The sequence below is a fragment of the Falco cherrug genome, chromosome 8 (genome assembly GCF_023634085.1).
Source record: "Falco cherrug isolate bFalChe1 chromosome 8, bFalChe1.pri, whole genome shotgun sequence".
Lineage (NCBI taxonomy): Eukaryota > Metazoa > Chordata > Aves > Falconiformes > Falconidae > Falco > Falco cherrug.
Window position 1 is genome coordinate 29,245,699 of NC_073704.1, and position 26,191 is coordinate 29,271,889.

Sequence of the window (26,191 nt, forward strand, 5' to 3'; positions counted from 1 at the left end):
ATACTTTAGCCTACCCAGTACCTTCTACATGGAGGGAGTATAAATTGACCTCTGTCATGGTGATATTTTCCTTATCTTTTTAGTGGCATGAAAACTAGCAGGTAAATCTTCTGTAGAAGCTCCCAGCACACAAATTAAACTGAAATATTTAATCCCCATGGAAACAGCTTATCACAGATGGAGGATTTTCCCCAAAATCAGATTGTGAGCTTCCAAGAACACATCCTGGAAATGGTGATTTCACATCAAAGCTGAAAAAGCGAGTGGGAGGAGGAAAGAGCAGATTTGGGGAAGGAGGGGGAACTCTGCTGCTGGTGTTCACCCAGCCTGCACAGTCTCAGCCTCTGAGATCTAAGTCCCATGGATTTAGCATACATGTGTGCACTTCCACAGATTTTAAGCACTCTAGGCAGAAGTGCCATTGTTAGGTATTTAATCTGAAAGCTGAGAGGATAGTCTTTCTTCCTTTCAAATCTAAATCCCTTGTTAGCTTAATTTCTTAAGAGAGGAATACAATCAGATGTTTTTCCCCCCCCCCAACACAATTGAGTCAGGCTTTTTTTTTTTTCTTTCCCTCTTTACTCCTGAAGAAAAGTACAAGTGACAAAGGAATGCTTACTTTTATTTGTAGATTTTATGATCACTGAAGCGCACATGATGTGTCAGCTCCTTAAACCCCTTTATTCTGTGACTGTCTGTACTCTTCCAAGCATTTTATTTTGTCTGCTGTATCACTTTCTGCTTTCTTCAGAGGTTTGTCTTTTAATTGCAACATTTTAAAACTCGACGCCTGCATACCATCACATATCAAGACACATCTCTTAAGTCTTAGATTTCCCACTCCCGTTAGTGGACCTCTACTTCTAGGCAATGTTGCAATTTATTCAGTTGCTTATGCCATCCTCCAGTGGCAGAAGAAAGGAAAATCTCTCATGAATGGCCCAGACCGCTTTCCCCAATCCATGGGTAAACCAGGTCCCCCTGCTCCTGTGACCCAGAATTTATTTTCCTTCTGCAAGTGACTGAATTTTCCTCATAGTGTGTTATGGTATTTTCTTAACTGTCTCAAGTCATGAGCTTCTTGGTTCTGTGGTTTCTCTCCTTAAGAAATGCCACTCGGACTTTCAATCATCTGACTGCTCATGATCCTCCACAGCCGAGGGGGAATGGATAGGTCCCAGACAGCAGCTCACTTCAGAGCCTTTTCTAGCCTTGCTGATTTGGATGTTGGCTGGGGTCTCAGTAAAAACTGACATTACTTGACAGCTGGTTTTTAAATGAGCTGGCAGCTTCCACTTTCTAAAAGGCATGGCTGATATGGAATACTGGAAATTTTTGTGACACACTCTCAACAGTAAAGAGGCAAGTGTTTGAATTAGCATGCAATCTGAATTACTGGAGCATGCTGAAGCAACTCTTCAGATCAAATTAACTTCTTGTCAGTGAAAACAACTCCCATGGGCTCAACCCCTTTGGATTATTCCTTGGAACCTGAGCTGCTGAAGAATTCAAAAAATTACGTCCTCAGATATCAAGACCTGTGCAAGCAACATCCTTTATCCAAATGGATTTCAGATTGGCAATATGCTATGGGTGAGGTGGAGCCTCAACGCTGCAAGCAGCTTTGCACACGTCCGTGCAACTATATTCAAGCAGAGGTTCTTAGAGCATTAGGAGCCTTCATCAGGAGACTTCCACTGAAGGCCTGCAACCCTCAGCTTTACCTCTTCCAAAGAGGTACTTGTAAAAACGTACAGCCTTCCATAAACACCACCCAGTCCTGGTGAGCGAGGGGATGGGGGAGAAGGGCTGAGTCCTTCCTCACTCAGGCAGCATATCATTGATCATCTTCTGAAAAGAAATAGTTCACTATTAATAGAACTTGGCAGCAGTCAGAAGTATGAAGAGTAGCGCAATCCAAGCAGCATCCCCATAAGGCCTCCACGTGCTGCATGGATGCTGGGCAAGAGTCATTACTCTTCAGGCTGAAATCATTAGTCTGTCTTTGAAACTGTTCCAAGCTCAGCTCCCCTTCAGGAAGCACTGAAAAAGGAACAAATTTGTACCAACCATGATAGCAACTTTAGTGACCTTCCATTTCAAGACAGTCCTTTTTCGAGTAAGGAGTGTAAGTTTGTTTGTGACCTGATTTAACGCCTGGCAGATTCACTGAGCTGCGAGTAGGTTGTCTCCTTCTAAGATTTGCTGTGCTTGAAGGTTTGCCATCAACTACCTATAAAACAGTGGGGCAAAGAGCCTTTGTTTTCCCATTTCCAATATGTGAAATGAGACAACAGTTCTGAGGCTTGATTTACTGATGATTGTAAAGCTCATAGTAGTTTCTGTTTGGGGATTTCAAAGGGCTGCACTTCTGCCTAGTGTAAGTACCCTGACTTCAGCAAAGCTATGAACAGATGAATATCTCCATCTTGTGCTAATAACTCCTAACTAATCTTATTAAATCCTTTCCAGACCCAGACCAATATCTGAAATGCACTCTATCCTGTAATTAATCTGATGAGCCGTGTTATCCATGTTTACAAGTCCCTTCAAATTTTCTTTAGAGATTTTTATTTTAAAATTAAACTGGTTTAGCAGAAGCAGGGTCATGATCTCTGTTTCTCGGTAGCTTTTTCATACCCTTATTAAATATCCTGTACTGAGTGCACTCAGTAATTCAATGATGCTACCCTGGTGAATATAGAGTTGGATAGCAGGGTCTTAAAGACCCTGCACAGGGGCAGGTCTGGCAGTTTGATGTCTTGTGTGTGAAAGGCATTGGTCAGGCCAGTCTGACAGATGCATGGATTTGTCCCTCAGAGACATAAACGTGTGATGAAACGTGTAGACCTACGTGAGTTAAAGCAGCATCAAATCAGCACTCCTGGCTCCTACCTCATGCAGTCATGTGTCCTCACCAACACTTGGTCTACTTCAGCTCCGGGTGGTAGGGTCCACCTCCTGGTGAGGAGTTTCCTGACACCTGGCTCTTTTGCAGCGAAGGGCTATTCAACAATTAGTGATGAGCTACAGTACTACTAATTGGCGAGGGCATGAAAACACCAGCCTTTAGCTTTATATGCCCTTCAGAAAAATGGGTATGTGATCTTAGTTCGTTAATAATATAGATTACTTAATAGTATAGATGACAGCAAGACGTAGAAGTAAGATGTAGGAACAGAAGGAATTAATGGAATAATATGGTGTCTCAATTTTGTGGCCATTGACCAACAGTCACATAGCTCATGTGTGACAATGCAGCAGGCAGTAATTAAAGTGCCACAGTTGTGTCTGGGCTCAAAACCACGGGTGTCTGGGCTCAAAACCACGGCTGCCTGGTCTAGTGTTGACAGTAACTTCCACTTTGAGCTGGACTACAGACCTTCACAGGTTCCTTTGAACTTACCTTTCCAGGAGTCTGTGACCCTGCCCAGGAGTCCTATCATGTTGCACAATGCACAGATGTTCACAGTCTATTGTCATAGAAAGGGGTCTAAGGGCAGGGACAAGATATTGGATATATGCACAGGGAATCATGAAATAGCTGGAAACAATATATTTTTCTTCATCAGTCTTTAGTGTCCTTCTTTGGAAGGAACTCGGCTAACTGAAGGCATAAAGGAGGAGGTGCTGGAGAGGTTTCTGGCAACAGGGACAGCAGGAAGGCTGGGCCAAAACACTGAGATACTGGGTGAAGATTATAACAACCTGTATCAACCAGAGAGATTGTCTAGTATCTAGAGTTTTCCATGGAAATCTGAAGTTTTTCCCATTTTAAGAGTGGAAATCACAAACACCTGTTGTCTTAGATTTAAGGTTTCTCCATGAGATACAAAGAATGCTGCACAGCTGAAAAAGCAGTACTTGCAATCAGTAAGAAAGTTCCGTTCATGTCTTGGCCAGCACAGGAGCTGCTAAAGGTGCTCAAAGGTCCTGTGAGGAAGTTCATCCCCACCCCTTTTATTATTTGAAGCTTAGACAGTCATAGACTCATAGAACTGTTTAGGTCAGAAAAGACCTTTAAGATCATAGAGTCCAACCGTTAACCTAGCACTGCCAAGTCCACCACTAAACCATGTCCCTAAGTGCCACATTTGCATGTCTTTTAAATACCTCCAGGTATGGTGACTCAACCACCTCTCTGGGCAGCCCGTTTTAATGCTTGACAATCCCTTCAGTGAAGAAATTTCTCCTAATCTCCAAACTAAACCTCCCCCGGCACAACTTGAGGCCATTGCCTCTCATCCCATTGCTTGTTACTTAGGAGAAGTGAGGAGAGAAATAGACCCTTGTGTCCTTTCTGTAGAGACTAGAAGTGTGTGCTTATCAGCACTTCATCTAACAAGCTCACTTTCGCACCAGCCTTAGGCTGCTCTTGTGCCCAGCCTCGCAGCCGGTACATGTGCTAGTCTGGATGCAGAGACTGTTTAAGAACAACCTCCTTATCTCTGAGGGTGCTTGCATGCCTCGCTGTTCCCCTTGCATAAAGAAGAAGGCCTGACCATCCAGCTTGTGAAAATAACCCCACAGCTAGGGCACTTTTCTATTATAATGTTAGCTTGTAAGAACCAGCCTTGACCTGGAGAGCTAACCTGACCAGCCAGAGCAGTGGTGGCCTGCCGGGGAAATGGCAAGCTCTGCTCTGCAAAGAGCTGCTCAGCTGGGCTGCTGCATGGCATGTGAGGGTGAGAGACCCTTCTCGGTTGGGATCTGGGGCTCAGCCTCACCAGGAATGTGGGCTTCACTACCAGGGTCACGCAAGCACCCCCATTCCTGCAACTAAATTCTAGAAGAGTGCTCTGCATAGTTTGAATTTCCCAGTGTGGGGTGGGAGAAAGGGAGCAGCTCCAGGTCTCCTCTTGCCCTTCCTCCTCATGGGAATTAAACATAAGAGCTAAGTGCTTGCTTTTCTGAAGCTATTATTGGCAACAAATGCAAAATGTCCCTTTTCATGACAAGTAAATGACCTGCTAAGTACAAGCTATAAAAATTCAGGTCATGTTTTCTGTTTCATTAATATGCTGCCTGACAAAGCCTTTGCCTGCTGGGGCTCTCTGCTGGGGAATGGAAGTTAGAAAACCCTTAAGGATTTCTCACTGTCATTATGAGATAGAAAGGCAAACAGGCTTCTAAGGGAAAGAAGGCTCCCAAAAGACAGGCTGCCTTTGTGTCCTGATCTCATGAGCAACCACAGGAGGAGGGAAGCAATGCCATTTACACGCACAGTCCCAGTAGCGTGGGGTTCGAATGCTTTTATGTTTCACTAATAGCTGGGCCTGACTGTCCCAGAAGTCAATAGAAAGGTTTTCCTTGATTGCAATAGGCAGTGGACCAAAAATGTTATTCAGCCACAGAAATGTTTGTAAAGTTGGTAAGGAGGGGAAGAAGAGCAATATGATTTGGAAAGGGAATCCAAGGGATTTCTACAAGGGATTTCCAAGACTTTTTCTACAAAAATCACAACTGTTTCAGTTGGAAAAGACCTTTAAGATCATAGAGTCCAATCATTAACCCAGCACTGCCAAGTCCACCACTAAGCCGTGTCCCTGAGTGCCACAGCTACACATCTTTTAGATACCTCCAGGGATGGTGACTCAACCACTTCCCTGGGCAGCCTGTTCCAGTGCTTGACAACCCTTTCGGTGTGGACATTTTTCCTAATATCCAATCGAAACCTACCCTGGTGCAACTTGAGGCCATTTCCTCTTGCCCTATCACCTGTTATTTGGGAGAAGAGGCAGACACCCACCTCACTACAACCTCCTTTCAGGTAGTTGTAGAGGGTGGTAAGGTCTTCTCTGAGCCTCCTCTTCTCCAGGCTGAACAACTCCAGTTCCCTCAGCTGCTCCTTATAAGACTTGTTCTCTAGACCCTTCACCAGCTTTGTTGGGTACTGTAGTCTTTGAGCCAGTAGCATCAATAATTTACCAGAGATGTTTGTTCTTTCCACATAAAACTGTCTTTTAGATATCAGAGAAGTGTCTCCCTGCACGGGACATCCAAGGTGAGTTCAGAGGGTGCATCGCTTCTAGGTGTAACTACAGGGCTTTCCCATAAAGGATCTAGGGAGGATGGACCTTCTTTCATATGTTTGGCTAAGGCTGAATTGATCTAAAGCTGGATTCTGGATTGAAGGTGTTCTCCCTGTGTAGCGAGTTTGGGCTTGAAGGAATTTGAAGAGCATTAGCTTTTGCTCTTGGCAATGTTGAGTAAGACACATCCTGCCTTCTTGACTGCATTCTCTGGGCTGACAGGGTGGTAACTGATGGGGCAGTGAGGTTGCGCTGCCCCTCCTAGGGCTGAGGTTTGCCTTTCCACTCCAGGTCAGCTCCCACTCCTCTAGCCTGTCCTGCTTCTTCAGCTACAAGCTGATAGAGTGAGTCTGGAGAGCATGGAGGCTGAGATGAAGTAGAAAGATCTGAAATGTAACCTGACAGGTCAGTGCCGTTCAGAGGGTTATAAATATTTCCTCAAGCCAACAGGTACTTCCAGGTTTAGCATCCATGCATCCTGCTGAACTCTTCTTGCTAGAGGTGGGTTTTAGGGACCAGTCTGCTTTATGCCCTCCTCTGTGATGTTCATGACCATGTACCTTGTTCTCTGAAGTGCTCTTGCCCAGAATGCCAATGTTGGAGCAGCATTGTCAGCCTTGTTCCAGGGATACTCAGCCTGCACTGAACACATTGATTCACAGATTATTTCTAAAGCCAGAAGGAACTGCTATGTTGATCTGCTCTGACCTCGAGCATTCAGTGGGCACAGCAGTATTTATAGCTCTGTTCACAGCCAGTAAGGCCAAGTAAAGAACACGGTCCCTGCCCCAGTATAGATTTGACAGTCACCACAATCTCAACTGCTTTATTAAGCTATTGTCCTCAGTAAATGGCAGAGCAGACTAACCCTGCTGATTCCAGAGCACGTGGGCAGACAGTGGCCCACGCAAGGGACTTGTTGCACATACATCCGTGGCCTCTCTGTAGCAGAAGCAGAAACAAGCTCCAGGTGCAAGGACAGAGATCTGGGAAATCCTGGGTCTATGCTTTAGTGTTTCTCAGTCTCCAAGCTAAGCCTGTCTTGTATCTTCTCTTGGGGGACCATCTTTCCCATGTTCTGACCATACTGAAGCAGCCTAAGAGATGCATAAGGTTAAGATGGCTGAAACAAGCCCCGGGAATAACAAATAACTTGTAGGAAGGTGCTGGAGAAGGACAGAGCCACCACCAACTTGCAGACTGACACAGAGTGCTCCAGAGCCCCATGGTACTACATCTCAAATGTGGTGATGAATTGACCTGCTCAGAGCTCAAGCACACCAAGAAGATAAGCTCTCTTGTATGTGTGGAACTGAGATCATTAAAAGTGAAACAATGCTAAAAGCTACCTCACTTCCCACTTGCCATGTTCTGTCTCCATGTCTCACAGCACCCAGCCAGTCCAGGCCATTTGTCATTCTCCTGTGCTTAATTCTGTTGCCTTAGCTCTTGACGTGTGGTGAGTGTCCATCCAGAAACCTGAGCATTAACTAAATATTTTCACTAGATAGGTAAGCTAGTTTTTCTTCCTGTTCAATATCAAATTTCTGCAGGTTAGTGTCCTACAAGTGCTTTTGGACTGCCAGTGCAACGTAAGAAGCCCTTGTCATTCTCTTTCCGGTAAAATGGCATTTACAGTGTTCCTTAGAATAAAATTTTCATAGCTAAATGTTGTTAGTGTCCCGATTGACATGCATCCCATCAGGTTCAAATTCCCCTGAGAATCTGCCTTTTCACCAGACTCTATTTGTGAGTGAACATAGAACTTGCTGTAATGCTGTACATCCCTCAGATGAAATCCCTAAGAGGGAAAGTAATTGCCTTTTTGCATGCAGAAGTGGTAAAATCAGGTGGAGCTAATGCTTTGATAGTTAAGAGAATCAGTTATTAATACTTCTGCATGGAGGCAGCACAGCCACTGAGGCTCTTGCAACTGTGAATCTGACAATCTTGCTCTTGGGCGAAGCATATGCAGTCATCTCTAATCTGTTCCATCTCTCCACAAGCAGCTCACCCAGCAATGTGAACAAATTGCCTGGAAATGTCGTCATTGGGCTTCATCTGGCACTATCTCCCCTTCTGGGTCACTGATTTCCTCATCTCCTCTGCCTTAAAACTCACATCATACATTAATTTGCGGCTCTCCAGTACTGAAGCAGCTGCACTGTGCCTTCCCTGCTCAACACCAGCAGCTTTCATCCTCTGAAGTGCCCTTTAGTGCTGCTCATACGAAGACCTCCTGAATATGTCTCAAGTGGCCTCCCTGCCTGCTACATAACAGCATGTGCTCTGCTAGCTTTTGTTGCATCACAAGAGAGCTTAGAGCTGTTCTGCTTTCGGAAATTGGGTAAGATTCGGTCTCCTTCCTACAATGACTCAGTGTGCCAAAGAAATTACTCCTGCCTTGTAGGAGCAGCTACTGCAGAGCCCTCAGAGCTGTGCCAGCCTCTACTAGCCACCAGCTGCCCTCTGGAGAGCCCCCTTGGCCAGCAAGGAGCTGGGGCTGCTCCACGCTTGTGTCTTATGATTGCTAAATATAGAGTCCATTGATAAATAACAGAAATGCATAAAGGACACAAGAATCAACAGTTGTTGCAGAGTCGTCTTAGCTAATACAGCCTTTTCCTCTGTTCTTTTGCCCATGTCCCTGTGGTATTTCAACACCACCCTTTGCATTTTGAGTAGATATCTCTGCAAACCAAGTTCATACTCAGTTCTTATTGCAAGGGTGTCCAAGATCAGGCCGTCAACATGTAAATCAGCGCAGAGAGATGATTCTGTAAGAGATAAAGTCTTGTCTGGCTACTCACTGATGCTCTGGTCATTCTCTGCTTGCACTAGCCAGAGTTCATTCCTAGTCCTGGTCTGCTGCCACCGTTTAATAGCCAGGTACCACTCAGATGCTGTATCAGACCTGTTTGCTGAGCTCGAGCCAGTTCAGGCAGCCAAGCTGCCAACTTTTGCCTACTGCGGGTTTGCACAGCTATTCCCAAGGATCTAATCTAGCTAGCAGAAACGTACTTTCCTTGTGTTTTATTAGGAGTAATGATGTCCCACCTTTCCTCAACACTTGTAAACTGAGCGCATCTGACATGGAAATAAGTGCAAGATGGTGAGGTCTCAAATGTGAAGCCCTTACTCCTAAATTAATGGTGATCTTAAAGGAAATAATTCCATTCAAAGGAAGCATCAGAGAAAATGAGTCTATTTCCTCAGGGAAGTGTGTTCTTTTATAAAGCTCTGCTGATCCTTGTCTTTCTAGAAACCAAACCGTCAGTCTCTTTGTTTTGGAGCCAAATTCCTCATCCTATGCCTGGAATATGTCCGGAAAAATATTTCTAGAGAATCCCCTGTTATAAATAACCTGGAGGGGGGAAGTATTCTATGTAACCTTCCTAAAACAAAGAACAGCAGGCTGCAAAAGGGTATGTAGAAAGGGCTGATCTCTTGTACTAGGGGAGGAAAAAAAATCTTGATCTTGAGGCAGATGTTTGCAGTGTGTGCTCAGGGTGAGTCACATGAAAGGCAAATTGAGATAAGAGCAAAGGCTCCTGAAAGAAAACTGCTGATTTTAATCTCTGTATCCCTGCCTACAGGGTCTTTTGCTGTAGAAATAAAAGCACTATGCTTGTCTGTAACATCTCCTTGTTAAAAGGTGCAGCACCACCAGCTCCCTTGAGCTTTTTGTCTACTGTTTTGCTGTACGTTTTCTTTGTATAAAGCCTCTTGGGAGTTTTTTCTGTTGTGACCAGTTTATACATGGTGCTGTGTGGTCAGCCTGTCCCAGCCCTCTTGCAGCTGTTACAGCCACACCATATCCCATCTTTAGCCACGCTTGGCTCTTCAGTCACATGTGAACTTTTATCGGGTTTATGTAGTTGCATATGAATATCACTAGATGTCCTCTACTGCTAAGTAGCTTTATTGTAGTCTGTGCCAAGCGCCACACAGAAATTCACTGAAATGAATCTCAGCTGTTTAGGCTGTCTTTTTATATAGCTTCATTGTTCCTGGTCCATAGATGTGCTGCAATATTCTTCATCCGTAGCCTGAAGGAGTGATCTGCTGCCTCTGACAGACTGGACTTACAGTGACAGCAAAGCTATTGCGTTGGTTTCATGCTGATTTGGAGACACCTGGCACATCATAGGAGCACCTCAACTTCTTCCTTTGCAGCTCATTTGAGACTGAGCCATTAGGCAGGGCTCAGGCTTTGGTCTCCCTGTGCTCTTCTCCAAATTCCAACACCAAAGGTTAAGCCTGTGAGGGTCCACACTAGCGAATTCTGATCCAGTGCAGGATGGTGTGTGCATCTCTGCAGGGTGCAGTCAGGTACAGGTCCCTGCTCCAGCACAACCCAGCTGCCCTCCAGACAGCGACACCAGCAGTGCCTTGGGTCAGCTCACGGGAGGGCCACCGTGTGCGCTCAGACCCCATGTCCATCCTCTGCCTTCTCTGCAGTGACTTCTTACTCCCAGCTACATGGCACTGGCAGGAACTTCTACAGACAAAAATCTTACCCATTGCACTGTTTCTGCAGAAAAAAACATTGCTTTTCTATGTGCAAACAGTCCCTGCCTTGCTGCCATGCCGTACAAGCCCCTGTGCTTGTAGCCACCCACTGCAGACCTCAGCTCACGTGCAGCATGCCGGGGTGAGCAAGGGAAGCATCCCCAGCCAGCCTGAAAGGCAGCTGCCAGCAAAACAAGCCAAGAGGCTCGTGCTGCATTAACCCACTCAGCTTTAATACGGGATAATAAACTGCCACATTCATCTAGCCCTAATAGTGAAATATTATGCTATATAAATAATGTGTCCTCTTATTTAGAGACAGTTTGCCTGAAGTATAGTCTGACCTGAGCAGTTCAGAGACTGTACGGTCACTTTAATCTACTAAGTGAAGCAGAAAGAGACTGGAAATGTCATGTGCTTAAAGCTGTAGGGGGGAAAATGCTGGCTGAAATTTCAAGGCACTTTTTTCTTTTAGCTTTGTATTAAGTTCCACAGTTCGAAGCTTGCCCATCCTGCACTCGCATCCCCCTGGGGAGGACTGGTAAAGGGGGGGTTCTTCATGCTACCACCTCTGCTGTCAAGTTGAAGTTTTGTTTGAGGGCGCCTTGGGGTGACTCAGCAGGATACAGAAATGCACTTAAATAGGAATTGTACCGTATAAGCGCTCAACCACAGCAGAAATTCCCCTTTAGCAATGTTGTTAACTAATACATGCTACAAGAAATTTAATGCTGCTCCAGATACTGGCTGGAATTGAAAGAGGAGGTTTTGGCTTTCCTCCTTATATAATTTTAGTATTCCTTATGGGCAGGAAGGCTACGGAGAACGGAGGAATACTCCAGACATCCAACATGTAGGAGCCAGGCCACAGGCTTTTCCTCTCAAATGCTAACTGAGTTCAGTATAAAATGCATCGGAGATTTTCAGGCTTGAGTGTCTGAATATTGGGCTTGGTTTGGAAAAACAACCCACACTTCTCCACAGAAGCAGAAATGTGCCTCTCTGAGGAGTGGTCTGTTTAAGATGCCCAAGTACAAAGCTGGATGTTCAGACTTCAAGATCTAAACCTGAAATGTTTGGTCTACTGGTCCCAGGACAATGTTTCCCCACCTTTGAGACTATATAAACACGCTGCTGTGTTTGGGATTTACTAATGGGTACCGCTTCCCAGCAGCTTTGCCAGCACTGCCCTCACCCGTGGCAAGATGTGCTGATAGCAAAAAGCCAGATTCCTTGTAGGCAGCCACCTCCGCTGCTGAACTGCACAAAGCTGCTGGCAAAGTCTGCCCTTGGGAAACTGAGGAGACCATTTCGCCCTGGAATTTGCAGCCCACAGAGGAGCCAAGTTTTGTACCAAATTCACGGGCAAGCCTGTGACTCCTTGTTGACAAATGCGTGTCTTACAAACTCAGCTGTTGATTCATGTGGACAGAATGCCTCCGTTTCATGGTTAGGTCAGGAAAGCCTGTGGGGGCTCTCCTGGACAAGTCTCCAGTCTCCAGGCAGGCTGAGATGAGCAAAGAATGTGTGGAGTGAGCCAGCCCCGCCAGGCATGCTGTGGCCACTTGCAGTGGGTCTGCTCCCTCTCACCTCCTCCACGCTGCTGGACCAATGTGGATTTTGAGGCAAAAGACTCCCGTATCTTGTTCGTAAAATGGCAGCGTGCACCTCTCCGCCTCTTACCTATGTGGGAAAGGCAGCAGAGAGGCGCTCTCTCATCTTGTGCAGGCCACAGCATGGTACCGGGCTGCCTTGGGTAGACGTTTTCGGGGAGTACTGGGCTGTGCTGCAGTGCTGATTTGGCACAGAGGGGGATCTGGGGCTGTTCACATCTCCATAAGAGCCAGTTTGAGGCATATAGGTGTGCTTTGCAAACCAGCAGGGAGGTGGGCCCTGACCCAGCCAGGTAAATGAGCAGGTGCCTGAATGCAGCCCCCTGAGATGCTCATGGTGCTTGGCACATGCCTGAGCACCCTGCAGGGTTGTGCCCAAGCTGCTCCTGTGGTAGGACACAGGGCACTGCCAGACCAAGTGGTCCTTGCTGGCATGGATTATTGCCTGCCCCCCCTGCGTGGGCAGCGTGCGTAAGGGAACGAGGGCAGGCACAGCAGCAGGATTCTGCACCCCTCGGCTGCAAGGGGAAGGTGTGAGGGTGGCAAAGGGGTGAGATGCAAAGTGCTGCTTTGGTTCCATCTCCCAGCGCCAAGGGTACAAAGGCGAGGCAGGAGGAGTGACCACTGCCCGTGTGTTCCCTTAAGTCTCAGCTCGGGTGAGCCCTGTTGTCTTAAGCACAAACTCTGCTATTGCGATAAAAGTTCATAGGGCTTCCTCGTATTTCCTATGAGCGTACACGCGTGCGGTAGCTGGTTCTTGATGGCAGTGTGTGCCGTGTTCACGTGGCACGAACGGCGGCCGCCTAACCCCGTGCCCTCCAGCCGCTGCCGGCCCAGCCGGCAGGGACGCGGGCGTTGACCCTCCTCCTCCTCCTCGGTCCCGGCGGCCGCACGGACCCCTGGGCCCGCAGGGTCGCTCCGCTCGCTCTCGGCCCCAGCCCCCGGGCCGCGGGGTACCGGCCGGGGAGCGGCGAGGCACCGCCCGCCCGAGAGGCTTTAAGGTGCCGCCGCCCGTGCCTGCCGCGGTCCACCTTAACGCGGCGGCGGCGGACGGGCCCATTGCCGCGCCGGGGGTCGGCGGCCCCGGGCCCCCCGGGAGCCGCGCTGCCTCCCCGCGCCCGCCGGGGAGCGGCACCACAGCGAGTCAAAAGTGAGAAAAGCGTCGCCGTCACCGAGCCGCAGGTGATGGCGGGTCCCCGCCGCCGCCGTGAAAACCCCTCCGGCGGCGCCCGGCCCGGCCCCCGGCGGCGGGGCCGGGCTATTTATAGCAGCCGCCGCGGCGATATAAGGGCTGGCCGGGTGCGGGCTCCCCTGCCGCGGCCGCCGGGGCGGGAGCGGGCGGGGGCCGGCGGCGCTGCCCGGCCGCGGGCGCCTCTCGGCGGGCATGGGCGGGCGCTGAGGGCGCGGCCCCGGGTGAGCGGGGCTTGGGGACGGGGCTGGGAGGACGCGGGCCTGGGTGGCGCTTTCAGCAGGGGCGGGGGGAGCGCCCCCCCCCCCCAATAAACTGCGCTTTTTGCCGCCGCTCCCCCGCCAGGCGAGGGGCGCGGGGTCGCGCGGCCGGCAGCTGGGCGCTGCACGCGCGGAGAGCCCGCGGGCGCGGCGGGGGCACGGTGACATCCCCGGTAACGGCGGGGCCCCCCCGCCTCTCTTCCCCCGGTAACGCCCGCTGAAATGCGGCGCCCCGCTCTGGCATGACCCCCCCCGGCGGGAGGAGCGCGCCCCGGGCACCGCCGCCTTCCCGGGCCGGAGCTCGCTGTCGGGAAGAAAGGGCTGTCGCCGACTGTCGCCGCGGAGCCGCCGCTCTCAGCCACGCCGGACGCCGGCTCGGGACGGTACGGTGGCTTTGTCTCGCGGGGGGCTCTCGGCATCCCGGGGGGTCCCTCCCTCCTTCCCTGCGGAAGGCTTGGAAAACGGAACATGTGTGGCACGGCGGAGCGCTGTGGGATGCGTGCCCGCTGGGTGCGCGCTGGCCAGGGGCGCGCTCCGGGGCGCGCCGGGTGGCGAGAGGTCTGGGGGAGTTGGGGTTTGCTGGCGTTTTGTTCTGCCTGGGGTACCCACCCCACTCCCCCACCCCCCGATTCAGAGCCGCTCTAATCTTTTATTTTCCTACCTTTTGCATGTTTTCTGTGTTGCAAGATTTCCTATCTTGTATTAAAACTGTTCTTCGACCACTAAGTACTTTGTGAAAGCTTCCAGATTCGTGTGTTTGAGTTATTTGCTAGACTTTTAGAAGAAAGATGTAGATGCTATCTTGAATTACAAAGAGGCAAGGAGAGGAGGAGGTACTTTCTTTTCCCCCCCTTGTACTTTTTTTCAGCTTTGAGAACTGAACCGCAGCTGAAAGACAAGGACATTTCAGCTTTGTGCTTGGGATTGCTGGGGATTAGAAAGAAAACTTGTAACGTTGGTTTGTTTTTTTTAAAAAAAAAAACAAAAACGGCTCAAGAGCCCTAGAAGCAGTGTTTAGAAAACCCTGCTTCCCAGAGAAACAGAGCCACGCTGGCTGCGAGTTGAGGAGCAAGTTAAGAGTTGGACCTGGGGTGGACCAGTCTCAGCATCCTGTGCTTGACTGCTCCAGCAAACCTCCCTGTCGAGCTGCTCACTTCGTACAACAAATCGGGACTTTACGCTGTGGCAGTTCGGGGTAGGGGTTGGGGTTTTGTCAGGAGAGCAAAGCGTACGGTGGAGTCCTGCCCCCCTCTCCTCCAGCATAGGCAGCTGCAGCCCTTCTGCACCCATCAGCTGGGACTTTTCTGCATTAGTTGCCTAACGTTCTGAAAGTGTGAAAATCTAAACCGCCAACTCCTTAGGTATCTTAAGTCATCTCAGTTTGGATTTTGGTGGCAGGCTTCAAGGGATGCTGTTGACTGGAAACATTCTATTTATGTCTTACCTGGATATTTTTGTTTATCCAGTACTTGATACTAAGAACAAGCACACCAACCTTATAGTCGTACCTGGATACAGATATGCTTCTGGATTTTCGCTATGAAATTACCCAGTTAGCTCAGGCCCCCTCTGCATGAGAGAGATGCATTTCAAAGGCCTAAAACTGCATGGGTCAGGTGTCACTAATTTTCTTTAGGAAAGGTGCTTGTCTGTTGCTCTGAATCTGTTAGGGGCATTGTAAAAACGGGGTCTATTAATCAGGAGGAGATACGAGAGAGAACAAGGGTGTGGCAAGGAAATTATGAAGTAATAGGTTTTTAAAACCTGCCTCTCGATAGCATAGCTTTGGACTGCCTAATAGGGGTAGGATTTCTTTCTACATACTTGAGTGTGAAAATACAAAGCTGGCAGTATCTCTTTAGAAATAATAGTGCATATAGAAAAATAGGTGTTCTTTATATTATAGTTCTGCATCCATTTGTTTGACTTCCTTTGATTTTGCTCCTCCATTCCAGGAGATATCACATATGATATGAGTGTATAGCCCAAACTGCAGAGGGCCAAACACCCCGCCAGCATGACTCCTGAACCACAGCAGCTGCACCAGGTTTGGAGCTGGCCCAGCATCTTTTTTCAGAAATGATGTGAAAGGCAGTTTCTATTTATTGAAGTTTTTGGTGGGTGTTTTCACAAGCTCAAAATTTTTTGCGGAGGAACTAAGAATTACAGAAACAAAGCTTGCCTTCTTCATAGGGGGTAGTGTTTGGTATGTGTTGTGTTGGGTGTCTTTTTTTTTTATTAAACTGGGACTGAGGCTAACAAAAGGGAAGAATAAAACTGTATCATCTCTTGGTTAGAGGGGACTTCTTTCCTTTTTTGGAAATTTTTTTTTTTGCATAGGGGGAGAGATGGCATTTGGGGACTGGAAGGAGGAAGGCGAGTCCTGTACATGAGCTGATGTTGTCATTGGCAAAGTAGTACATGAGGGCAACGCACAGACAAGCGAATACAGGAGAAATTAATGAGATGAATCATTATCATTGACATCGTGCTATGGTTCCTTAGAGCTCTTCAACTGTGGACAGAAGCGGTGTCCTGTACCTGAGACCTGCGCAGCCCTTTGGCTCACACCGCATGCTGCCGGTAGTGTTTTGCTGTTAAGACCATCAGGGCAGAAGCTCTTCTCCCTTCTTCTCTTAATTCTGGAGGGCTGCTTGAAGAAAGCTGTTTGGCTTCATTCATTTCTTCCATTTTTATCTTCTGTCTTTGGGTGTGAAATATTTCTTGTGGCTGGATTCAAGCCAAGAGCCTCTACGTATCGCCCACAGTTGCCAAGCCTGGCATCCCTGCTGACCTGCAGGGCAGAGGGAGGTGAGTCAATTCATTAGGATGAATCAGTCTGCCCTATGAAGGTTTTAGGCTCCAGACTTCAACTGGAACAGTCTTAATTTGGTTTTGCCTGGTTTGTTTGCTCTGCGCAGCTCCAGCCACACTGTCACTCCCAGTGGCTCCTCGCTCAGCCTTTGCAGCCTGCGTGGGGCCTCTGGTGTGGCGTGGGGCCCCTGCGTGTGGGAGCTGCCCTTGCCTCAGTGTTGTAACTTCTCCATGACTCTGTGTCCCTTTTACCTCTCTTACCTGCAGAGGTAGAGGCAGGAGGGATTGCATCTCAGCAGGGGAACGTGCAGCCCTCAACGCAGAGCGTACTCCAGACTCTAGAGGTGGAGAATATTAACATGAACCCACAGGAACGAAGAAGGGAGCATTTTTGTATGGTGCTGGTGTTTGCGTAAGCTTTTACTGTCATAAGTAGATGAGGGTTGGGGGGATAGATTCAATATGGAAAATATGGAATTAATTTCCAGGCTTCCAAGACAGTACTATAGATGGGATTGAAGAAGAAATGTGGTGTTAAAAGATAAGGAAATATGCCTTGAAAGTGGCCTTTCAAAGATCAACTTTATTATTCTTGGTGTCTGAGGCACCCAGTTTTAATGAAGTATAAAGCAGAAGGGGTTGGGAGGATTTTGGTCCAAGTGAAAACAGAATGAGCGTGGGACTGGCAGATGGGAGGAACGTTAGCCTAGTCCTTGGTGGAGTTACTGCTTCTTTCTCCTGTTGTTGCCTACAGAGGGACTTGACAGAAGATATTTGGTGGGGAGGGGAGTGCAGCCCTCCTGTTCTGCTTGAATGTCACTGGCTCTTTTTCTCCATGGGGAAACAGAGGTCCAGCACTCCAGTCCGTCACATCCTGAGTGTTTGTATCCAGTGTAAATCTAAAGGAAGTCCATCAACTTCAATAAAATCTGCGATAAGCTACAATTGGCTTTTTCTGGACAGAGAGGAAAAATGAACGCTGTAACTTCAGGTGCTGAATTTTTTGGCGTACTCATTTTTTTGAGATTTATGACTCTTATTCTCCATTTGAGAATGCAGTGGAGCAATTGCTGATCCGTCCATGCATGTATATGTGAGAAAATGTCAGCGGAAGAGTAATAAGTGTGGAAGTCTTGCACAGAGATATGGCAAACCGGCCATCTGTTTTTAGATGATGAAATAAGTATACAAAAATATGTCTTCTGAAATAATGATTGAGGGAAGAGGTGGGGGAAGGGTTGGGGGAGGTTAATGATATTTCTAAGTAGTTTTCTGTACTTTATGATACTTATCCCGATATAAAATTATCCTGATAATTTTACTGCTTCAGACACTAGTTCCTCAGTAAGTGGTGATTCGTGTGGCGCAGACGTATAGGTTTTGTCAGAGAGACTAGTCCAGTGGCTGGAGCTAGCTGAACAGATGGAAAACCTGCTCCAAGTTACTTTCTGTCACAAGACTGCCCAAAGGCAGGGAGGCTAAGGTCAGCAGCTCTTATGGATAACCATAACTGTGAATCTGCCTCTCACTGAACCCACTTTTCTTCTTCCTAAAATAGGGTAGTAGAAGCTTCTTCATTGTGGGGTGTGTTGGGAGCATAAATATAGCAAATGCTGAGATACTTCAGAAGGCATCTAAGTATTTGAGATACTCTGGGGCTGGATTCCCCTTCCTGCTGCTTCTCTTCCACCCAGAACTGACCAGCAGAATTGCTTAATGCTTCTACAGCTGAGGGGGTTTTTTATTAATTTTTGGCTATATTTTGTTTGCCTTAGAACTTTTTTGCCATTGATGGGCTTGAGATTAAAGTCCTGAACTACTTTCTTTCGCTTTCTTCTACTACAAGTATAAAGCTGCTTATCCTTCTCCCAGATAACATAATGCCTGCCTTGCCTTCTCTTTCAGAAGGTCTGCTTCTGGAAGGACTGTTGTACAAATATATAACTTTATGCAGCGTGATAAAAATGGTTTATTCTTTCTTCATCCCTCACAGCCCTCCACTACCTAAGCCTTCTTTGTTGCTGCAAATTCCACGGTTTTATACAAAGCCTCTCTTTTTTGAATGTACAACAGTTCTCGCTCCTGTGCTAACTTGCTAAACCTACCTGAAATGGGCACTTCATTTTGGGGAGGGAAAAATATGTTTATTTTCCTCAAGGTGAGGAAATGCCCACACATGGTTTGCTGATTGCTGCTCTCTCTGGTTATTGCCAACTCCTGACTGCATCTGCCTAGTTCTTGGGCTGGAGATGAGTGTCACTGAGGAATTCCTGGGGACTGTTTGGCACTGAGTGGTGATTTGTAAGGATCAAACATGGTGGGCCAGATGACTGGTTTATGTAGTGGCTGCTGTTAGTCCACTGAAGACCAAACAGCTGCTCCAAGTTTCCGTCATCTCGAGTGAAAACAAGTACAACTGCACCAGCTTGCAGCCAGTTTACAATAAGCCTGTTCCCTGGGCTGTGAGTTAACCTTGCGAAGTGTCTCCTGGGGTCAGGTCTGTTACTCTTGTATGTGAAAATAAGTCTTGGTGTGCTTTCTGATTTACTGGAGTGTAAATAAAGCAAGAAGGTCTTTCACTTACAGGCTCACTCATCAGCATATATTAGTAACGCTCATCAGCTTTTGACTGGAACTTTGATGGCATAATTACTGTAAAAGGGTAACATATTCAAAACTACCTGTGTGACTTTGGGAGTTAGATTCCTAAGAGTCTTAGTCATTATTTTAAACAGGAACCAGCTTTTTAAGCCACACATACTCCTGGAAGTTTTAAGAAAAGGCTTCTGTTATCATGTCTTTTAAATGACAGGTTTTAGGATGAACATGGCAGCTCTGCCACTCTGCTCATCTCTGATATTAAATAAGGAGGTTGAAGAAACAATTAGAAAAATAATGTGGAAAATAGATTCTCAGAGGTAATCTTGGTAGAGAGGTCCATGATGTAAAAATGGCTACTCTTCAGTCACCTGACAGCAGGATGGATGTGAGTGTGTACTTTCATGTGTGTCCTCAGGACATCTGGGAGGATGACTGTTGTCTCAGCCATCACCGTAGACAGAGCGAAACATACATTTCTCCAGATGCAATTTGGTGCACTGAATTCAAACAACTTGTGACTGGAACAGTTCGAGTCACCAGCGCGAACATGGTTATCGGAAGAAACAGATAAACTAAGAAAAGAGTCTTGCATACTCTAGTGTTTATGTTTGTGTAGGTAAGACTTCAATTTGCTATCAGTCTTGGGTCCCTTTTTGAGCAGTGATGGATTAGTGTTGGTACTTGTGCAATTTTTAAAGCATTCCTGTAACACTTGTAATGCAAAATTATTTATTTTGCAGCATGACTGTGAGATAGGGACCTACTATTTATCTTGCTTGTACAGCTGGGGAACTGGAGTATTCAGTAGAGCTAAACACAGCACACAGGATCACACAGGGAAGTGTGAAGCAGGACAGGCAGGAAGGTGCTGAAACTGGTTCTCAATTCCTGTGAAAACCATCAAGCTCTGATCCGTGTTCTGCCTTCCTATCAGGTTCCTCCTCAGTGCTTCTGAGGCAGCTTGGGACGTTTCCTTGGCTAGACAAGGTGGGATTTGGCTTTTCTAAGGAGGAAAGATCAAGCCTGGTTATGGAGGGAGGAAGATGATGTATGTCTGAGGGAAGATGCGGAACAGGGAGCATTCCCCAGCTAAAGGTGCCACCACCACTTCTTCAGCAAGCCTGGCTTCCCCAGTGCTGGCATAGGCTGCCTCACAGCTATTGAAACTCCATTCTGCTGGGCAAATCCCTGTTCTTCCTGTGTCCGGAGCCAGCTCTGCTCTTTTTAATAAAGTTGATATGAGTGGCTGGGTTGATGATGAAGCCTTCTGTCCAGCTGCTGGCTCCACATCTGCTGCCGCCGTGCTGTGTCCCTGTGCTGCCTGGGCTCCCTGAGGGAGATCTGCCCTTGCTCCGTCCTGGCCTTGTGAGGGGCACCGGTGTTTTGGTTTTGGGGGAGGAAGCTGTTGCAAAGCCTGCAGGAGGAATTTTTTGTTTTGGTTGCATGGTGAACAGTAACAATACATGTTTTATTGCTCAGAACATATCCACATTTATATGATGCTATATTTAAAAAGGAGAAAAAATGAGTCATGAGGAGCTATGCTAATGCTAAGTATTTATGTCTATCTCTTATGAGGCTGAAGGCAGCGGGAGTTAAGAAACGCTCTTGTGAAGTGTCGAGAGGATTTACAGATCAAACTAAAGCCCACTGAAGTCAGCTGTAAGTCATGCTGTGCCTCGCTTTGGGCCCATATCACGTACCTTGTGCTGGTTACAGGGAAATTCTTTTCTTGAAAAACCTGGAAGCGCTCAGTGCTGTTAGCTTCCCTGGGCTTGGGCAGGAGCTCGCAGAGCTGCGGGCTGGAGCAGAGATCTTACCTTCTCAGCGGTTACTGCTCCTTTGCTGGAAGGTCACACCTGGGTCGTGGCCAGGGCAGGGATGTCCCTGTCCCTCTCAGGCCATGCCTGCAGCATCACACAGCAGGTACCCACATCCTGAGCAGGAGCAGGCAGAGTCTGGGCACAGCCACTTCTGCCTGCACAAGAGCTGTAGTCCCAAGGAGATGCAGGGTTGGGGTCCGCTGCAGTACAAGCTGCCAGAGCTCTCCTGTTGGAGCCTGCTAGGGACACGGGGGTGCCAGGGTTTGATACTTCCACTTACGGCATGTCTTGACACTAATTCAGTTGGCTTGCACTTAATTATGAAGTGCAAGTGTGGTGTGTGTTTGTTTTATTTAAAAGTTCCTTAATGAAATAGTGTTTATTTGAGAGTGCCAATGAATTAAGCTTTCCAAATGTCTGCCCACCAGCATGGCTCTGTTCCAGTCGCAGGTGGAGAAGGGATTGGAACTGGGGTTCCATTACTGGGTGGGCCAGGAACAGAGGATAGAGATAGACTCGCTGTGAACAAACCCAGACAGCATGATGTGCACAGAAAATATGGATTTGGTAACCGCAAGATGCTCTGCAGCTCCTCTGTTTTGCCCACTTATTTGAGAGGGGTGTTCGAAGTGAGAAGAAATAACTATTGAAGTGAAATCTTCGGGTTTATTGGGTGTTCTGTTTTGTTGTTGGTTTGGTGTTTTATTTTTGTTTTGGGGTTGGGTTTTTTTTTGAGAATTGGTCATATCAGTATGAAAATGAGCATGTTTAAGCTTCCTTCAATATATTTTTGTGGGGTACACTGGCAAACAAAAGGCTGTAATAGTATAAGGCTGGTTCGGGTCTGTGGAAACAAATAATTGCTCATCTTGCAAATGTAAGGGTGGTTGAAAAGCTTTTGAATAGGAATCTGTTATTTGCACTTTGCTGGAAGCAAAAAGCCTAATGGTGAGTCTGATACACAACAGCTGGAATAAAGACCCACCCAATTCAAGTTAAAAGGATGTTAATGGACATTGGTGTAGCGGGAATCCCACTCATTTTTTTCTTGAACTGGCCTTCCCGCTTAAAGAGCTACTAAAATAATCCACTGCATCATGTCTCCAGGTACCTGGTCACTCCAAAAAAGCATTTAGAGGATTTTCTTCTGTGGGTTTGTGAGCCTGTGATACAAGCTCTTTACCAGTTGGTTGTGACACAGAAAGACTCCAAAAAGATACGAAATGACAAAAAGTAACACGATGCAGATGGAATTTAATCTTTCAGGCACATCCAGACATTGTTATCGAGTCTGTCATCTGTACTTAACATACCCAGATAGCTCTTGAGTGGTCTGCATAGACAGCTGGCAATTTAGTGGAGATTGTGATCTTCAGAAAATATGTCGCTGATGCCTTGTGTAACACTTGGTGTGGAAGTATTAGTGCCACCAAACTAAGTACAAGATTTGCCGGGTGGGCAGATAGATCTGTCAAATAGGACTCTTCGGGAAGAAGTTACTCGGTACCCAGCATTCAGTCCCAGAAAGAGTCATGAAGGGCATTGACAGAGCTTGTGCTCTGGGGTGATCAGCTGGGGAGATCACTGGAGGAATCCCTTTGGCTTATTAGGGCTCGCTGCCGAGCTGTAGTTGCAGACTGGAGGTTAGTTTGATGGCTGCTGGCATTTGGGGGGGGACAAGAGCCCCCAGCTAACCTCAGAGGAGATGTGCCCCAGTGCTCTGGGAATCCCCTAAGCTCTTGTGAGTTGTTTTTGTGAAACAACAGTGCAAAGTCAAATATTGCTATCATAGCTCTCAGAGGAGTGTGTGATCTTGCTGTTAAGGTACCTGCCTAGCCACAATCCTACATCTGATATAACCATCCTTGGAGAACAGGGCAGGTATCACCTGAGCCCATCCTATGCTTGTCCTGCTTTGCTTCCCCCTGAGGAGACCTTGGTGGTAGCTGCTGAAGGATTGTAACTCTGGATTACAAGTCCAAAGGTTATGATGAGCCTTAGCAATAAGGTGAACTTGAATGATACTTGCAGCTCTTCCCTCAGAAAATATTTTGTAGCTCAAAGGGCAGAGTACTGGGAGAGAGACTTTTCTGTTTCCTCCATGTGCTATGGATGCTTTCAGATTTTGTCTGCAAACGTGTAAAATAGCAGGCATAGGGAGCTGCGCAGACTAGTTGTTTTTCTTGAGGTTTGGTCTGGTCTGAAGAGATGCTGAATGCTCTGTTAAGATGCTCTGCTGAGCATTGTTTCCTCTGCGCATTCTGCAAAATGGCTCCATGCAGCACAGAGATGCTGATAAGATGCCGCATCACCCCTGTCCTGTGAGCAGCAAGTGTTATGTTACGGGAGATTTACCTGTGGAGTATTAAGTCCTTCTCTAAAAGTCTGACTTGGACTGAACGCCTGTAGAGCATGGAAAGTCTTTCATGTCAATCAGCAAAGTTAGCTAAGGGAATATATAATTTCTTACTCTTTTTTTGCAATGTAGCAAGTCTGTTTAATTAAGCATCTGGGATTTGAATTATTAAATAATGGAACAGTTTCAGTCTACTTTCTGTTGTACAGATCTCCAGCAACCCTTTTTTATTCCTCCAGCAACCCTTTTTTGTTCCTTGGATTTTTAAATTATAAGCTTCAGAAACTCTTTGAGCCTCAGGAGGATGGCTTACTGGATCCGGGAGTGCAAAGAAATACAACTCTTATTCTAAGGTCTCCTGAGCACAGCAAGTCACTCCCTGTTGTTTACATACCAGCCTCGCAAGAATATGGGAATAAATGTTAGGTTGTTGAAGCAAAGCAGAAAAATAGTGTTTTCAGGCGTATCCCACGTTGAAGCGTCTGCTTGGTTTTGTGCAGCGTAAGAATAAAACTTTTTGCTGCACAAAACACGGGGAGCAGTTCTCTGGTTTGGAGGTCAGATTGCCTCATCTGGTTTGGGGTAAAAAAAAAAAGAGAAAAATAACAGTAGCTGCAGTTCCTGTAGGCTTGGGAAGGCTCACAAAGAGATGGATGGGTCTAGCTGAGAGGTGGGAAGGGGCAAAGATGAGTTGTCAAAGCCAAAGTGGTGAAGGCTGGAGGTGGTGGAGCAGCTGGGGTGGTGGAGACCTGCTTCCTTCAGGGCAGCAAACGCGGAGCTGGGGAGGGGAGGGAGTGCTTGCTAGTGTCCATGGTGGGGACAGAGGTGCAGGCAGCCCTGGGCAGGGTGTCCTCGTGGGCAGAAGGAGGTGAGGGACTTGCTGACAAAGCCACTTGGCCCCAAGAAGTTCCTGAAATGCCTCCCAACCTCGGGAGTGCTCCAGCTCTCCAAGCCCTCCTGACCCAAGGCTAATGTGCTCTTGCTTCTGTTTGAGACCGGTGCACTTCAAAAGCCTTGTTGAGTGGAGGGGTGGGTGGACATGGTGGGTGGAGCTGATGACCCAAAATATCATTTCCCCTTCCTAGGGCTGGGCGTATACCAAACTTGTGTCTCTGTGTGGTAAAAGAATATGAACCAAAAGTGCTGAGAGATGCAGTGGTTAAATTGAAACATGCTGTGGCAGGATGAAAGTAATCTTGTCCCTTACCAACCCTTAATGCTTGGGGCTTTTTTTTTCTTTTCTTCTTCTTCAAGTGGCTGCAATCCGTGCCATCTCTATCTGTGGTTTTAATAGAAAGATTTTTATATCCAGAAACATGTCAGGACACCAGGGTAAACCATCCCATGCTGTGTTATAGCTTATAAGGTCAAGATAAAACGTAAGGGTATCTACAGTTGTCGTTTGTGTTTTATTTTTGCAGTGCCCTTGAATGTACTGAAGCATATGAAAGACCCCTGTGTGGATTGAATGTCCCTTAGGGAGAACCCAGCAGTACAAAGAAGCACCAGATCCATATTTCTTGCTCTCTCTGTGTCTGGTATGTAAAATATGACGCAAATGAGTTACCTGAGCTGCCAAGACTAAGGCTAACATCTCTTTGCTTAAAAAAAAATCTGTTTAAAAACAATGGCACTATATAGGCATAGGAATGGCATATGGGATCTACCATGAGGTCAGAGCAACACAACACTGCATCCCACTATTTTTGAGAAAAGACCTTGATGTCTTTACTCCATTGTGACTTTGCAGCAGGATAACTGTACTTCACGGCTGTGTGGTAGATGGAAGTTAAAAACGGATATTCCTGGGCTCTGATGGCAGAACCTAAACATTCCTATGAAACTTCCTAGCCAAGGTCTCAAAAGGATTGAAAGTCAGGAGAATCTGAGCAAGGAAACCTGTTCAAACAGGAGAGCAGAGTAATTGAACCAAAATGATGCTCTGGAAGAGCTAAGCAATGACCAGGATTTTTTGAAAGTAGCTTTTGATTGGACTGCCATAATCTAGACTCAGAAACTTTATCCAGTTACTTTGCTTTGTTCAGTTCATGTGTGGTCTTACCTGTGAAATGACCTTTCCCATTGCCCAGGTAAGGCAGAAGTCCTGTACACTTGTGGGAGCCAGCGTTCTGTACCACTGCAGGTACACCTACATGTAGTACCACTCACATTTAAGGAAAAATGAGTACATCCAGCCACAGTAAATTATGAGCAATGTGGTGATATCAGTGTTTAACCAGTATGTTACCCTCCTGTCCCATCAACGGTCCTTAGCCACCCCTTCGCCTGTACTGAGTGGTGTGTTTGCTGACTGTGTTGCTGTGGGGAGGGAGTAGTGGGTCAGCACTGGCTAGCCCAGCACATCTGCTCATCCCTCTGGAATGGCATCCCTTCAGGGAATGTGACTGCACAGTTTCTGGAAATCTGTTAGTACCAGCCTGATACGACAGAAGCCATCATCTTTGGTGAGAGGCAGAGTACCTGGAAGACTGACTTACATAATGAGTATAACCATGTGTGATGTGTTTCTCCTATGGGAATGCTAAAACCAGTTTATAGGGCAAAAGCAGAAGATGTTATTGTTTGGTGTGTGTAAAAGATGTTTTGTGGTAATGGTAGTGGAGGGTGTGCCTCTCGCTTTTCCTTTAACTGGGGAGAGACTGCTGTGGCTTTTAATTTTTGCCTTTTTGGTTTTTTTCCCCACGGGGCAATTTATTTTTGAGGGGGTTTATCTTTTCATGAAATTGTGAGTGAATTTCTGATGTGATTGCACAGAGGCAGTGGTGGTTGGAGCCCTGCTGTTGCCTTGTTCGTTGGAGGTGCTTCACAAGAGTGCAAAACTCTTTTGAGGTATGATTTCCCATAGCATGCTAATCGAGTGAAGTGCTGTAGACTTGCTTGCTGGCACTGTTTAAATCCATAATGCAGCACCACCTGCCAAACCATGGGACATAATGGAAGTGTTAACGAATGTACATATATACCCTCTGA

The 26,191-nt window shown here is 47.1% G+C and overlaps 1 protein-coding gene across 10 annotated transcripts in view; it reads left to right on the forward strand.

The window, feature by feature from the left end:
- The first annotated feature begins 13,427 nt into the window (after nucleotides 1-13,427).
- The window catches only part of MRAS (muscle RAS oncogene homolog), a 41,409-nt gene continuing 28,645 nt past the window's right edge, over nucleotides 13,428-26,191 (forward strand). For 2 of the 10 annotated variants that reach the window (XM_055718211.1, XM_055718220.1), the window contains exons 1-2: nucleotides 13,589-13,989; nucleotides 24,622-24,738. The gene's annotated coding sequence lies outside the window, so the exon portion shown is untranslated. The other 8 variants (XM_055718212.1, XM_055718210.1, XM_055718213.1 and 5 more) reach the window with 7 other exon arrangements.